This window comes from Schistocerca serialis, chromosome 1, assembly GCF_023864345.2.
Source record: "Schistocerca serialis cubense isolate TAMUIC-IGC-003099 chromosome 1, iqSchSeri2.2, whole genome shotgun sequence".
NCBI classification, from domain to species: Eukaryota; Metazoa; Arthropoda; class Insecta; order Orthoptera; family Acrididae; genus Schistocerca; species Schistocerca serialis.
The window spans coordinates 996,754,781-996,769,281 of record NC_064638.1 but is presented as its reverse complement, the minus strand read 5'-3'; the positions used below and the strand labels follow the sequence as shown (position 1 = coordinate 996,769,281).

Here is a 14,501-nt window from a genome sequence, read left to right as displayed (position 1 = left end):
GACACTGGGTCCGACACAGGCAGAAGCGCATTGCAACCGCCTGGCATGGCGACAGCGGCTGTGGCAGGGCCCGTGAGTTGCGCCTGCCGCGGCACAAAGCACAGCACTGCTCGTTATCTCGTCCCGGCCTAAGGGCCTACTGGCCCTGCGGCGCGTAAGGCTGCGTTCACACTGCCGGCCGGGCCGAGCCGAGCCTGGCCGGGCCGCCGCCCGCTTTGATATCAAACACATGGTTCTGAATTGCGGTGTTCACACTGGCGGCCGGGCCGCGCCGACACGGCGTAAGCCTCCCGGAGCCGAGCCGGCGACATCTCGAATGTTTAATATTGCCGGCGCGAGCCGACCGCAGGCGCGAGCCTGTGGAGCAGCACTACTGCTTCTGCAGTACACGCATCACACGTCTCCCTTCTGCTTTCTTCACAAGTGTGACTGCACACGTCTTTTATTTTAAGATGTTACCTCACATTTCACAATCAGTGAGGAAAAATTACGTTTATTATAATGATACATGCGAAATTACTTTTATTTCATTTATTTAATCTACCGTATTTACATTTGAATCTGTGTTCTGTTTCGAAATTTTGTCTTGAATGTTCTGCAGCACATACTAAAATGTATTATGATTCATTCTGTAATACGAATAAAATTTTTCAGGATAGTTTTTAAGTGCTTCATGTAAAGAAAAAAACTCTCCTAAACGTCTGTCGCTATTTATGGGATGAATCCATAACCTCCTAGTTCTTCTGTACTTCAAAACTCGACGAGTTACAGCAGATTCAAAACAATACGAATAAAAGAGTGAAGACATTGTTCTACACGACAGCACAGACTAGCTAAAGGCAAGCAGCTGTTGGCTGCAGCTGCGTTTTCTACTGACTTGCTTGTCAGCTGTCGAAGGGTGGGGATTTTTTAAAATTTATTTATTTGGTCTCCGGCAGCTGACATCCATTTAGCCAAAGAGTGGGTATTACCTTGACAGTGCAGCGCAGCCCGCCAAGGAAGAAAAAAAACAATGAAGAACAATGAAACGCACATCTGTGTCGATGTACAGTAGTTTCATTAACTCTCCATTATTTTTTCTGTCAAAGTAGACAACGAGACTACAGAATTGCGCTTCAGTTTCTGCAGTAAACGTATCACAAATCTCCAGTTTGTTTTTGTGATTAGTTTTACACCACTGATCACTAGTAATTAGTTTTTTTCTGTCCTGCATTATATGACTACATTAAACCAAGCTGTAACCGCTCGAACTCCGTGGCTTGCGGACGCGGCACTGACGCCACTGAATATCTCGCATTACTTGTGACCAGAGACAGATATCAGTGCCATTATCATTTGAAAAACTTTTTGGTACTTTTAGCTACATTTCATTCGCAACAATGTATGGTCTAAAACGGATCTAACAGTAAGCTACCCGCTACATAACTTTTTCACTACAAGATTTGTAAATCAAGTGCACAACGTTGACAAATAGCATCACTTCACAATGACTGTTAAGAAATATGAAAAGATAAATGATTCAACACGAAGCTAAGATGTTACACTAGCACGTGTACAAAAATCAGATTTTTTAGCCGCATACTTTCTTCAAAATCGGTTGGGAAGCGTTACGAAACTAAGAAATCACGCGAAACGAAAAGTAGACTTTTTCTTTTTTCACGACGTAAGTAACGCTTTTAAGGAAAAAATGAGTTCATAAAACGATGTGGCGCAGTCTTATATACCGCTAAGAATTTTTAGAACATGAAAATCGGAGAAGTGGATTTTCCCCCATTTCGCCGACCCGGCTCGGCGCGGCGCGCAGTGTGAATGCACTACACGTCGGCCTGAGCTGGCTAGGCACGAGCCGAGCCAGTACGCGACAGCCCGGCCAGGCCCGGCCGGCAGTGTGAACGCAGCCTAATGATGGCGCGGAAGCCGCCGCCAGTGTCCCGAGTTCGCGAGAGTCACGTAACAGCGGCTCCAGTTGCACAAAAAAAAGGGCCTTTATTGCCACAAATTGTTGTGGCCCCCATGACATTTTCGGGTGACCAATTAGCTGTCACAAGATTCACGGTGTAAGTCCTTGAGTATCCATTAACTAGAGGATGTCCCGAGCACTCAAAGATTTCCAAAAATTTCCAAAACCAATCGTGACAATAAATACGTTATGCAACTGGAGCTTGTTTTATACCACAATGCACTAGTAGAGTCAGAGTTAACAGAGCTTTCGAAGAGACGAGTTCAAATTAGGCCAAAGGCTTCGATAACATTCCTTCTGAATTTATAAAATCTTTGGGGGAAGTGGAAACCAAGGGACTGTTCAAGTTGCTTTGTAGAATTTGCGAGTCTGGAGACATATCATCAAATATTGGAAAAATAGCATCCACACAATCCGGAAGTTGGAGGAGGAGGAGGAGGAGATTAGTGTTTAACGTGTCGTCGACAACGAGGTCATTAGAGACGGAGCACAAGCTCGGATTATGGAAGATTTGGGAAGGAAAGCGGCAGTGCTCTGTCGAAGAAACCATCCCGGCATTTGCCTTAAGCGGTTTAGGAAAATCACCGAAAATCTAAATCAGGATGGCCTGACAGGGATTTGAATCGTCGTCCTCCCGAATGCGAGTCCAGTGTGCTAACCATTGCGCTGCCTCTCTCGGTAACCGAGAAGATAGCAAGAGCTCACAAATGCCAAATATCCAACAATCAGCTTAACAGCTAACGCATCAAAGTTGCTGACAAGAATAATACACTACTGGCCATTAAAATTGCTACACCACGAAGATGACGTGCTACAGACGCGAAATTTAACCGACAGGAAGAAGATGCTGTGATATGCAAATGATTAGCTTTTCAGAGCATTCACACAAGGTTGGCGCCGATGACGACACCTACAACGTGCTGACACGAGGAACGTTCAGCCGCGCGGGATTAGCCTGGCGGTCTAAGGGGTTCGAGTCCTCCCTCGGGTACGAGTGTGTTTGGTTGTCCTTAGGATAATTTAGGTTAAGTAGTGTGTAAGCTTAGGGACTGATGACCTTAGCAGTTAAGTCCCATAAGATTTCACACACATTTTTTGGGGAAAGTTTCCAACCGATTTCTCATACACAAATTGCAGCTGACCGGCGTTGCCTGGTGAAACGTTGTTGTGATGCCTCGTGTAAGGAGGAGAAATGCTTTACCATCACGTTTCCGACATTGATAAAGGTCGGATTGTAGCCTATCGCGATTGCAGTTTATCGTATCGCGACATTACTTCTCGCGTTGGTCGAGATCCAATGACTGTTAGCAGAATATGGAATCGGTGGGTTCAGGAGGGTAATACGAAACGCCGTGCTGGATCCCAACGGCCTCGTATCACTAGCAGTCAAGATGACAGGCATCTTATCCGCATGGCTGTAACGGATCGTGCAACCACATCTCGATCCCGGAGTCAACAGATGAGGACGTTTGCAAGACAACAACCATCTGCACGAACAGTTGGACGATGTTTGTAGCACCATGGACTATCAGCTCGGAGACCATGGCTGCGGTTACCCCTGACGCTGCATCACAGACAGGAGCGACTGCGATGGTGTACTCAACGACGAACGTGGGTGCACGAATGGCAAAACGTCATTTTTCGGATGAATACAGGTTCTGTTTACAGCATCATGATGGTCGCATCCGTGTCTGGCGACATCGCGGTGAACGCACGTTGGAAGCGTGTATTTGTCATCGCCATACTGGCGTATCACCTGGCGTGATGGTATGGGGTGCCATTGGTTACACTCTCGGTCACCTCTTGTTCGCATTGACGGCACTTTGAACAGTGGACGTTACATTTCAGATGTCTTACGACCCGTGGCTCTACCCTTCATTCGATCCCTGCGAAACCCTACATTTCGGCAGGATAATGCACGACCGCATGTTGCAGGTCCTGTACGGGCCTTTCTGGATACAGAAAATGCTCGACTGCTGCCCTGGCCAGCACATACTCCAGATCTCTCACCTATTGAAAACGTGTGGTCAATTGTGGCCGAGCAACTGGCTCGTCACAATACGCCAGTCACTACTCTTTATGAACTGTGGTATCGTGTTGAAGCTGCATGGGCCGCTGCAGTTGTACCTGTACACGCCATTCAAGCTCTGTTTGACTCAATGCCCAGGCGTATCAAGGCCGTTATTACGACCAGAGGTGATTGTTCTGGGCACTGACTTCTCAGGATCTATGCACCCAAATTGCGTGAAAATGTAATCACATGTCAGTTCTAGTATAATATATTTGTTCAATGAATACCCGTTTATCATCTGCATTTCTTCTTGGTGTTGCAATTTTAATGGCAGTTGTGTATGAGGAAGAACGCTAAATAAAACTGAGGATGTGTTAGATGACCATTAGTTCGGCCTTAGGGAAAGTAAAAGCCCGAGCGAGGTAGCTCTGAAGTAGCGCCTGATAATGGGAGCAAGACAATACAAATCAAGACACTTTCAGAGGATTTGTCGACTTAGAAAAACCGTTCAATAATGTGAAATAGTGAAAGGTGTACGAAATTCTAAGGAAAATAGTTGTAAGATGTAGGGAACGACGGGTAATATAAACGGTCCACTCACATTGATGTGACCGCCTGTCAGAAGCCTGACTAACCAGCGTTCGCAGTGCGGACGTGCATAAAGAGTGTCATTGTGGTTCTAGAAGACACTACAGTGATGTGGAGCCATGCCGACTCCAGTACAGTTGTCAGCTGCGCTATATTTCACGGCTGAGTATCCATGGGGAGTCCGATCGAGATGGTCCCAGAGATCTGGATTTAAATCCGGTGGGGGGGGGGGGCGGGAGGGGAGTACGGTAAAATCATCCTCGTGCTCTTCGAACCACGCATGCAAACGGCGAGCTGTGCGACACGTTGCATTGTCCTGCTGGTAGATGCCATCGTGCTGAGGAAAAAGAAAGGATAGATGCATACTTGTGTTGATCCACTGTGCCTTCTAGAATGACGAGATCACTCAAGGAATGCCACGAAAACATTCCCCAGAGCGTAGCGCTATCTCCTCCGGCCTGGGCCCTTCCGACGACTGTTGCGCCCGTACATGCCAAAGGACATCTGCCCGACTGAGAGTAAAACGTGATTCACCTGAAAAGGCCTCGTGTCACCAGTCAGTGGATGTCAAGTTGCAGTATTGGTGTGAAAATTCCAGCCTTCGTCGCCGATGAACAGCAGTCAGCGCGGGTGCATGAACCAGGTGCCTCCTTTGGACGTCCATACGCAACAACGTTTGCTGAACGGTCGTTGATGGGACACAGGTGGTAACTTTTTGTTTCATATGGACGGGCAATTGCTTAACAGTTGCCTGTACACATCTCCCATCGTCGTTCTCCCTTGTCATCTATGGACCGCGGTGCACCGCAATGCCCTCGGCACCAGTTTTGGATAGCATCATTTTGCCTTGCACGGTATATTTTAACGCAGGCGGCACGCGAAAAGTTTCCGAACTTAGCCGTTGCGGAACTGCTTCCACCCTTGGCCGGAAAACCAATGATCATGTCCTTTTGGGCGTCAGATAAATCGCTCTCTCGCTGCACTGTTTCCTGCATCCCACCCCCCACCCCCCTTTCCCTCCGACACGCTTTATACACCCACCACTGCCAGGGGTGACACCTGCCTTTTGTGGGTAGTTATTGCACGCTGACGTCGAACGCAGGCGGTGGCCACATTCATGGACTGCACCGTGTACAATATGTATAAGAATCGAGAAGGAAAAATAAAAATATAAGACCAAGAACATCTTGCTCAGGTTAAAAAGGCAATAAGACAGTGACGCAGTCTTTGTCTCCTAGTGTTCAGTCTGAGCACCGAAGAAGCAAAGGTAGAAATAAAAGATAGGTTTAGGAGCAGGATTAAAATTGAGTGTGAAAGAATATCAATGATAAAATGAACTGATGAGATTACTATCCTCGATGAAAGCGAAGAAGAATTATAGCACAGCCTGAAAATAATGAGGAATCTGCTTGGTGCAGATATGGATTCAGAGTAAACTGGAAAATGAAGAAAATAATGAGGAATAGAAGGAGATTAGTGTGAAACATACCATCAATTTCAGGGACAAAGTGAATTCTGCTGCCCAGGAAGGAATATAAACAGGAAGATAGGAAAGCAGACTAGCACAGGCAAAGAGGGCACTCCCGGCCAAAGGATGTCTGTTGGTATCAAACATTGGCGTTAATATGAGGAAGAAAATCCTGAGTATGTACGTTTGGAGCATCGAAGTGAAACGTGGACTGAGGAAAGGGGGAAGCAAGAGACTCGGCGCATTTACAGATGTGCTGCTGTAGAAGGATGTTCAAAATTAGGTGGACAGGTTATAAATGAGGTGGTTTCCCGCAGAATTGGTGGTGAGAGGGACATTTGGAAAACAGTGACAAGAAGAAGGGGCAGGATGATAAGAGATGTGTAAAGACATCGAAGAATAGCTTCGAAAAATGGCTCTAAGTACTATGGGACGTAACATCCGAGGTCATCAGTCCCCTAGACTTAGAACCACTTAAACCTACCTAACCTAAGGACAACACACATATCCATACCCGAGGCAGGATTCGAGCCTGCGACCGTAGCAGCAGCGCTGTTCCAGACTGAAGGGCCCAGAACCGCTCGGCCACAGCGACCGGCAGAATAGCTTCCATGTAACTCAAGGGAGCTGTGGAGGTTAAAAGGGCATCACAAGACAGGGGCTGAAGTATATGAAACAGATAATTGCAAGTATTACTCTGAGATGAGGATGTTTGCGTAGGAGAGAAAGTCGTGTCAGGCCGCATGAAACCTATCCACTGCTATTGTCCTATGTTCGTGATTGGGGAGCGAAAATCTCAAAGGATAACGACAAAACTTCAGAATTAAGTAGACGCCGGCCGGAGTGGCCGAGCGGTTCTAGGCGTTACAGTCTGGAGCCGCACGACCGCTACAGGCGCAGGTTCTAATCCTGCCTCGGACATGGATGTTTGTGATGCCCTTAGGTTAGTTAGGTTTAAGTAGTTCTAAGTTCTAGGGGACTGATGACCACAGAAGTTAAGTCCCATAGTGCTCAGAGCCATTTGAGCCATTTTTGTTAAGTAGACAGTGCCGTGACGGGCACGTTGCCATCGAATTCAACATGAACTTCCTGGCAGCGTTAACTAGCGAGGTCGTCGGGCGACCAAGACGGCGCAGTTGCTACCTCCTTGGCCAAGGTTAACTGATGGGCGCCGGCCGTGACGAGCATCGGTGGGTGTTCCACTCGGCGACAACCAGCACGCCGTCGTGTGTTGGCGTGACGGGCACTGACTGATCTGAAGTTGCGGGCTTCAACGTGTCGGCGATACGGTCACGAAATGTTGTTCGAGCCTTCTCGTTGAAGTTACATGTACATCGGGTCGAAGTAACCTGGTTCTGCCATTTCCGGTGGGTCACACAGTCACCAACTACAGTGCAGCCATAAGAGGTGGCACCTTATTTTAATTTCCGTTGGTGGACTCTTGTCCAACCCCTTCCTAATATTTCTTTTATAACACCTGTAATTTCTTATTTTCAAAATAATTTGTCACAGAGTTTGTTAGTGTTAAACTGAATTTGTGATACTTTTAATATTCTGACTTTTTAATTTTGAGCCATACAGGCCAGCCAGCATGAATATTTCATTATATTTCGTAATATTTAATGCTGAATAAATTATCGTAAAATATACCGCGTACAATCAGCCCAATTCTCCCGCTCCCGTTCTGTCCGGTGTCAAGACTAAAAGGTACTGGGTTGGTGCATAAGTTCGTAGAGTTTTTCCGTAAGTTTAATAAACACAAGACATACACATAGCAGAGGCTTTAGTCATCAGAAATATATTCTCCTTCACTATTTGCAACAATCTGTCAACGCTGGGATCCCTTTTCGATTTCACGACTGTACAAATAACGTGGTTTTGTGGCGAAGAACTCGTCGGCCCACGTTTGGGACGCATTTTCATTCGGAAAGGAAGTCCCTTGAAGGGTGTTCGATAGAGAGCGGAAAAGGGAAAAATCTGAGGGCGCACAGTCAGGTGAATAAAGTGGGTGCAGAATGACTTCCCAACGCAACACCTGTGTAGAGCTTTTTGGCAGTCTAGCAGAAAGCGGACGGGCATTATCGCGGTGTACCATCATTTCAGCAGTTTTACTGCTCGTGGTTCTTGGATTGCGTCGGCAATACTTCTTAGTTGTTAACAATAAATGTCATCAACGACGGTTACATCCCGGGGAAGCGATTATTAGTACATCACACCGCCGCTGTTCCACCAGATGAATAATATTATCTTTTGTGGATGCCCGCAAGTTTTTGTACGGCGAGTTGCTGCTTTGTTTGGGGTCATCCATTCCCTCCTTTTCCCTAAACTAGCATAAAGACACCATTTCTCGTCACCACCAACGATCCAGGATAAAAATGGTCGGTGCTGTTGATAAACCAATTGATGACGAGCAATCAGAGATCCACATATGCCTACCCGCTGATTTTTGTGATTTTGGCTTAGGGCATGTGGTACTCATGCTCCCGACTTTTTAGCCTTTCCCATCCAAGTAACGCACCATGGAGTAATGACGACAGATCATCACGTGTGCCAGTTCTCGAGTACACTGAGGTGGATCATTGTGCATTAATGCATTTAAGCGATCTTCATCAACCCAGAAGGTCTTCCTGGACATGGGAGTCAGTCACGTCTAACAGATTCTCCTTTAAACGAGAAAAACATTTCTTACCGTGCTCTGTACAACGGCGTTCTCCCCATAACGGTGCAAATGTTTCTGACTGCCTCCGCTGCTGTCACCCCTCTACTGAACTAAAGCAAGGAATATGTCGGAAATGTTCAGCGTTCTCCAAGTGGCACTCCATTTTATAACGTCCACAACTCCACTCATTATCTCCAAATGACGATATGCAAATTCAATTAGCAACAGCGACTACAAATAAAAAGTGACAATCGTTAAAACTGTAGCAACCGGAATGCCAATATGCAGGACAAAAACGCTACCAACTCATGCACCAACCGAATAATAAAGCACCAAGCACCAGAGGTTAAGAATTAACTCAGAGACTTCAGTGATTAATGTGTGACCAAATTTCCAAATCAATTGTGTGTGTGGTAAGAGGGCGACCGAGAGAGGAAAATATATATGTATACAATTTTCCCTGATTTCTTAGATTCGATATCTAACTGTACTAAAAATCCATTAATTATCGCCAAGATGGCGATTTACGTTAAAACCGAGTCTGTGTAGGTAGTGTAACATTTTGGCGCGTAAAGATACGTGTAAGGTGAAGAGGGCGGTTAAGAGGACGCCAGTGTCTCGCGACTTAATGACTTAGAGCGGTTCTTCCAGAACTGCTGGGAAAGATTTAGGTCGGCCATAAAAAGTCTTGCCATTTTGGTCTGTCGACTGCTTTCTTTGGGAGCCGAGACTTTATACTGCACCCTAAGCGAGCAGCAGCTCTCATTTGCTCACGTCCTGGACCACGATGGAGAAGTCACGCACAGTTGACCTCCGGGCCACAAGGACCAATACTTTAGGTGCCACGTTGTAGTAGTAATTACAAGTATTCCTGAGACCTGAAGCCTCGGTAATTTAGGTACGACTGCAAGTTTTTAACGAGCAAATTCTTTCAGCATACTGTCACATCTAAATCACAAACAAGTCCAAGTACTAAGGTTGGGGTCGTCAATGAAGTCCAACATTTAGTACTGTAAACACGCTTATTATCAACATCTTCGTAAAGCCGGAACATAACAGACCTACTGCACAGACAGTGCAGTTGTTTATACAAACATGGAATATTACCAGGTGCAAGTATTTATACAGCCATCGAATATTCCAGATATACAAACATTAGAAACGTAAGATATTACAAGAACCTTCAAGAAGTAATAAGTACGAAATAACAAGTAATTCCTGGCGGTCGGGTTTGAAACGGTGGCCCGCAGAACCCCAGCCAGCAACGCTAACCACATCACACCACAGCACCAGAGTTTACACAAGACGAAGTTTTTAACGAGCAGACCGTTTAAGCATATTCATGATCGCTTGTCACGACACTTGGTTAATAAATATCACGACGATAGCTCGAAAGAACGACGGCAGAGTAATACATCCTGCCGCTCAGGAAGCTAGGAAAAAATCTACTGCGACGTAGCATATACCCCCCCCCCCCTCCTCTCTCTCTCTCTCTCTCTCTCTCTCTCTCTCTCTCTCTCTCTCTCTCCCCCCCTCCCTCCCTCCCTCCCTGTTCATTTTCGCGGATATTTTAGGATTTATTGCGCGCGATTCCCTCCTGTTGACTGAGCAGTGACTGCTCGCCCAATAACCTGTACAAACTGAATAACTGACCCACACTTTGGCACTCATTTCAGTGCCGCCACAGTGTCAGGAATTTTTATTCAATATATCAGTTTCTTTGGGCCTGTATACGTTTTTTATTTACGTATCCTCTCTAACTTTCCTTCCTGCCCTTAATTTCTATTAGTCGCTTGATCATAATCACAGTAACTGAGCGAGTGGCAGAGGTTATTTACGCCTGCAAGTACGAGAGGGCAGGAAGCGGTAAGGTAAGCGCTCATATTGACCGTGCGCTAACGGCGTTGGGGGAGTTTCGCAGGGCGAGAAACCTTTTGGACACAATAACAGTTAACGAGTATCAGCAGTTTGTGCCAAGGTTCCACAACAGCTTACGTCTCAAAGAGAAATACGCTGCGAATTGCTACGGTCGCAGGTTCGAATCCTGCCTCGGGCATGGATGTGTGAATGTCCTTAGGTTAGTTAGGTTTAAGTAGTTCTACGTCTAGGGGACTGATGACCTCAGATGTCAAGTCCCATAGGGCTTATAGCCATTCGAACTCTGCGAATGAAAAACAAGTAGCTCCCTTTTTGTTTTATGCCTGTTTAATTTCCCCAATATAATTATTAAGATTCCTGCTGAATATGCACCGTCCACTTACGTTGTAACGATTAAACCTTAGACCTGAGGCCGGACTCGCATCTGGGAGGCCGGTGGTTCAAACCCCTGTCCGATCCTTCAGGTTTAGGTTTCCCGACACTTCCTTGTGTTGCTTAAGGCAAGTATCGGGATGGTTTTTGTGAAACGAACACCGTCGTTTTACTCCACCATACTTTTCCACAGCATGCTTGTATCTATCTAATGACATAGTTGTCGATGGAAGGTTAAACCGTGATCTCCCTCCATTCCTTGAGCTCGTAGCTGCTGTGAGGGGGAGAGGTACATTCTGTAATGTTTTGATACTACTCATTCTGTAAACTACAGTTTAACACTCTTGTATTGTTAGACAGTCTGTATGTTAGCAACATCCTTCATAGTGAACAGGGTGTATTGCAATTAACAGCGAAAAGTGACACGGATGAAAATATAAGATAATAAAAATTTTCTACTCAACGTGGATCTGCAGAGGAGAAGAATGCAAATATACGGTTACAAATCACAACTGACACTGAAAGTTGTCTGTTATAATGCCAATTTCCATGAATTAAGTTTCACGCATCTGTTACTTGAGAGAAGTCTTCTGCTGTAACATCTGCGCCGACTAATCGATTATTTGTGTAGCCAGTTACTACGGCTCTGTTACACTGGTTTATCTTAACTGAAGTCTTGGAGGGAAGTGGGCTTAGCCAACGTCAGTGCAAGGCAGCGAAAGACACATCGTGACCTGCACAGAACACAAAATTATAAAAAGTGCAAGGCCCATGCTATGATACGGAAACAAAGAACGACAGCAGTGCTCTTAGTAGCCAAGCACTTTACTTCGAACGTGGGGAAATACGACGTGAAAATCTGTATTCTTGCTATGCGAAGTTAGTGTAGTAGAAGATAATGTTTTTCATTTTATACTTTACGGGTGAACCTGGTAGATTGGTTGTAATATTTATCCCTGTAAAAGTTTTCGTTACCTTGCAAAGTAATATATTCTAGAAATCTGAATCAAAAACTAACTTCTCACAGCTGGGTTAACATTCATGTAAAATTTTGTAAATGTATGTGGTCGCCTTTTGACTGTAAAATTACTTATTTGTAAAACACCCGTTAACATGTGGAATTAATTGTGCTTCAGCACATGTCATCTGATGTTACATGACAGAAGTTGGTTTCATTGCACTGTGTTCCTGATTACGACCACTTTGTGTGTATCCCTTTCTTTGACTTGCCTTGTAAATACGTTTCTCATATTTTGCTTAATTTTTGCTGATATTCGTAGTATTGTGTGGGGTAAATGATTCCACATTGGTTTTTGTTTCTTATAAAACAGAAGCTGGTTTCATCGCATGGTATTCTATGGACTCACGCCTATTTGTCGCTGTTTGCCAATCCGCGTGTGAAGTGCTCGATTTAAGTACAGTGTAAGTATACTGCTCGTATTCTACGTTATTTCTCTCCGAATCCGTTTTTCGTACTTTCTCCCATTTAATGGAGGCCTCTGGAATTTTCAACTGGAAGGGATGATTCTACTACATCGATTTCTGCCAAACTGTATTGTTTGTAGTACCTGCCAGTGACGTGCGAACACAATTGCGTAACTACTGTTGCATTTTTAGCATTTGCAAGGTAGAACGCTCGAATCACTAAGAGCCCAAAGCATACTCCTCTACATTTACATCCATACTCTGCAAACCACTGCATGGCAGTATGTGGCACGAAGGGAAGAAGCAACACTATGCAAAGCAGAGTTAGTTACTCATTCCTTAACAAGATGCAGTGAAACTGTATGATAGTTCTGACAAAAGTTGCTAACATGGAGTTCTCCATTAAATGCGAGAAACTGCGAAAAATGGGCGCGAACAAAAATAACGCAGAATCGAGCAACGTACTTAACAATGCATTTAAATCGAGTAGTTCATACGTGGATTCGTAAGCAGCAACCAATGTACGTACGGCCACAGAACACCAAGCAATAAGACCAGATTCTGTTTTATACGATGCAAGAATTCATCCAGAATCATTTACTCAACCTAATGCGAGCAAAAATCCAGAAGAAAACGATCAACATATTTACAATTTAATTCAAAAAGTGCAATACTAAAAAGAAGTCGTTATCAGAAACATAATGCGTTTAAACCAGCTTTTGTGTACGAATATGATAGACTTCACCCAACACGAAAATAAAATGATGGACGATTGATGAACTTGCAGCGCTCCACGTGGCCTGGCAGAGAATCAAGTTCGTGTAACCGGAAGTCCCTATATGACTTTCACCCCCGTGGCGGCCTGAAAATTTCCCTGTTCGTTCTTGATGGTTATGTTCTGTGGCTTTATAAACCATGATTGTAACGTATTGTTCTTGCAAATGAAGTTTTTGTTTGACAGTGACGTAAGTACCAGGAGGTTCATGTCACACTAATGTTGATGTTCTATGTAACTGTATTCTTTGGACATTAATAAAGACATTAAAATCAAATCTTCAATCTTTATTTACATTTCATTCCCTCATCAAATGAAGCGACATTATATACTCATTGATTCCTCGTATAGCAAGGATAAAGGCTCACAGCCTTGTTCCTTCAGCTTATTCGATGAGAACAAATTCTCATGTTGTAGGCTACAAACGGTTAAGAAAGAACAAAATCATTTACATTATCAAATAGAGAGCTTTCAGATTCCAGAAGATAAGTTTGCCTCGAAAACTTCGAACAAGCAATTGTTATGCCATGTTCCATATAATGTTTTATGGAAATGCCGTTTATCTTTATAGCAAAGTATTTCGAATTGTAGAAGAAGCCCACTCATAATTCATGTTTTGCTTATTAGGCTAATATAGATAATGTTCATGGAATCAAATATTAGATGTACAGATGAGAAATTTGATCATTAAATAGCAATAAACTACAGCAGGTGGCAAAATATATCCGTTGCACTTAACATGTGCGTCTTCATTAAGTTATTCCTGAAGAACGGTCGGATCGCGTCACGATATATTTTTGCGTCATTGTTCACAAGGTAAAGTGCGCATCTTTCAGCAGGTAATCTTATGTAGAACATTTGTGTCTACTAGTTTAAACTGTTTTTACATACAGACACCATACAATTACAGCGAGAAATATTGCCCTAGTTAGTAAACATCTCGATTACGTCCACATCTAATTTGGCTCAAATTTTGTCATTGGCCCGTAGTTGAGGAATGTGGTAGATCAATCATGGGGCACCAGCCCTTTTTCCTGCTGACGCAATTCTAATGCGCTGGTAAGATCGAAGATGGTTAGGCCGGACAGCGTCTGTAACTTGGTCTCCGACATCACCTTCCCTAAATCGTCTTGATTTTTCGGTCAGGGATCATCTGAATAGTGAATTTTACAGTTGCAAATGTAATGCAGTCATTAACGGTAGTCGCGATATGAACTATGTCAAAGAGCTTAAGCATATCTGTTACCAAGAAACCTAAAATATTTTCTTCGTATGTGAGCTTCCTAGCTACCTATTTCCAGTGTTTTCGAAAGAGGTTATGCGGAATTTTTGTTTCGTTCACTTCGTCTATAACATAATAGCAGA

At 44.4% G+C, this 14,501-nt stretch overlaps 1 protein-coding gene across 2 annotated transcripts in view; it reads right to left on the bottom strand.

Annotated features, from left to right (window-relative positions):
- The window catches only part of LOC126413160 (cytosolic purine 5'-nucleotidase), a 465,386-nt gene that overhangs the window by 284,543 nt on the left and 166,342 nt on the right, over positions 1-14,501 (bottom strand). The gene's annotated exons all lie outside the window — the stretch shown is intronic.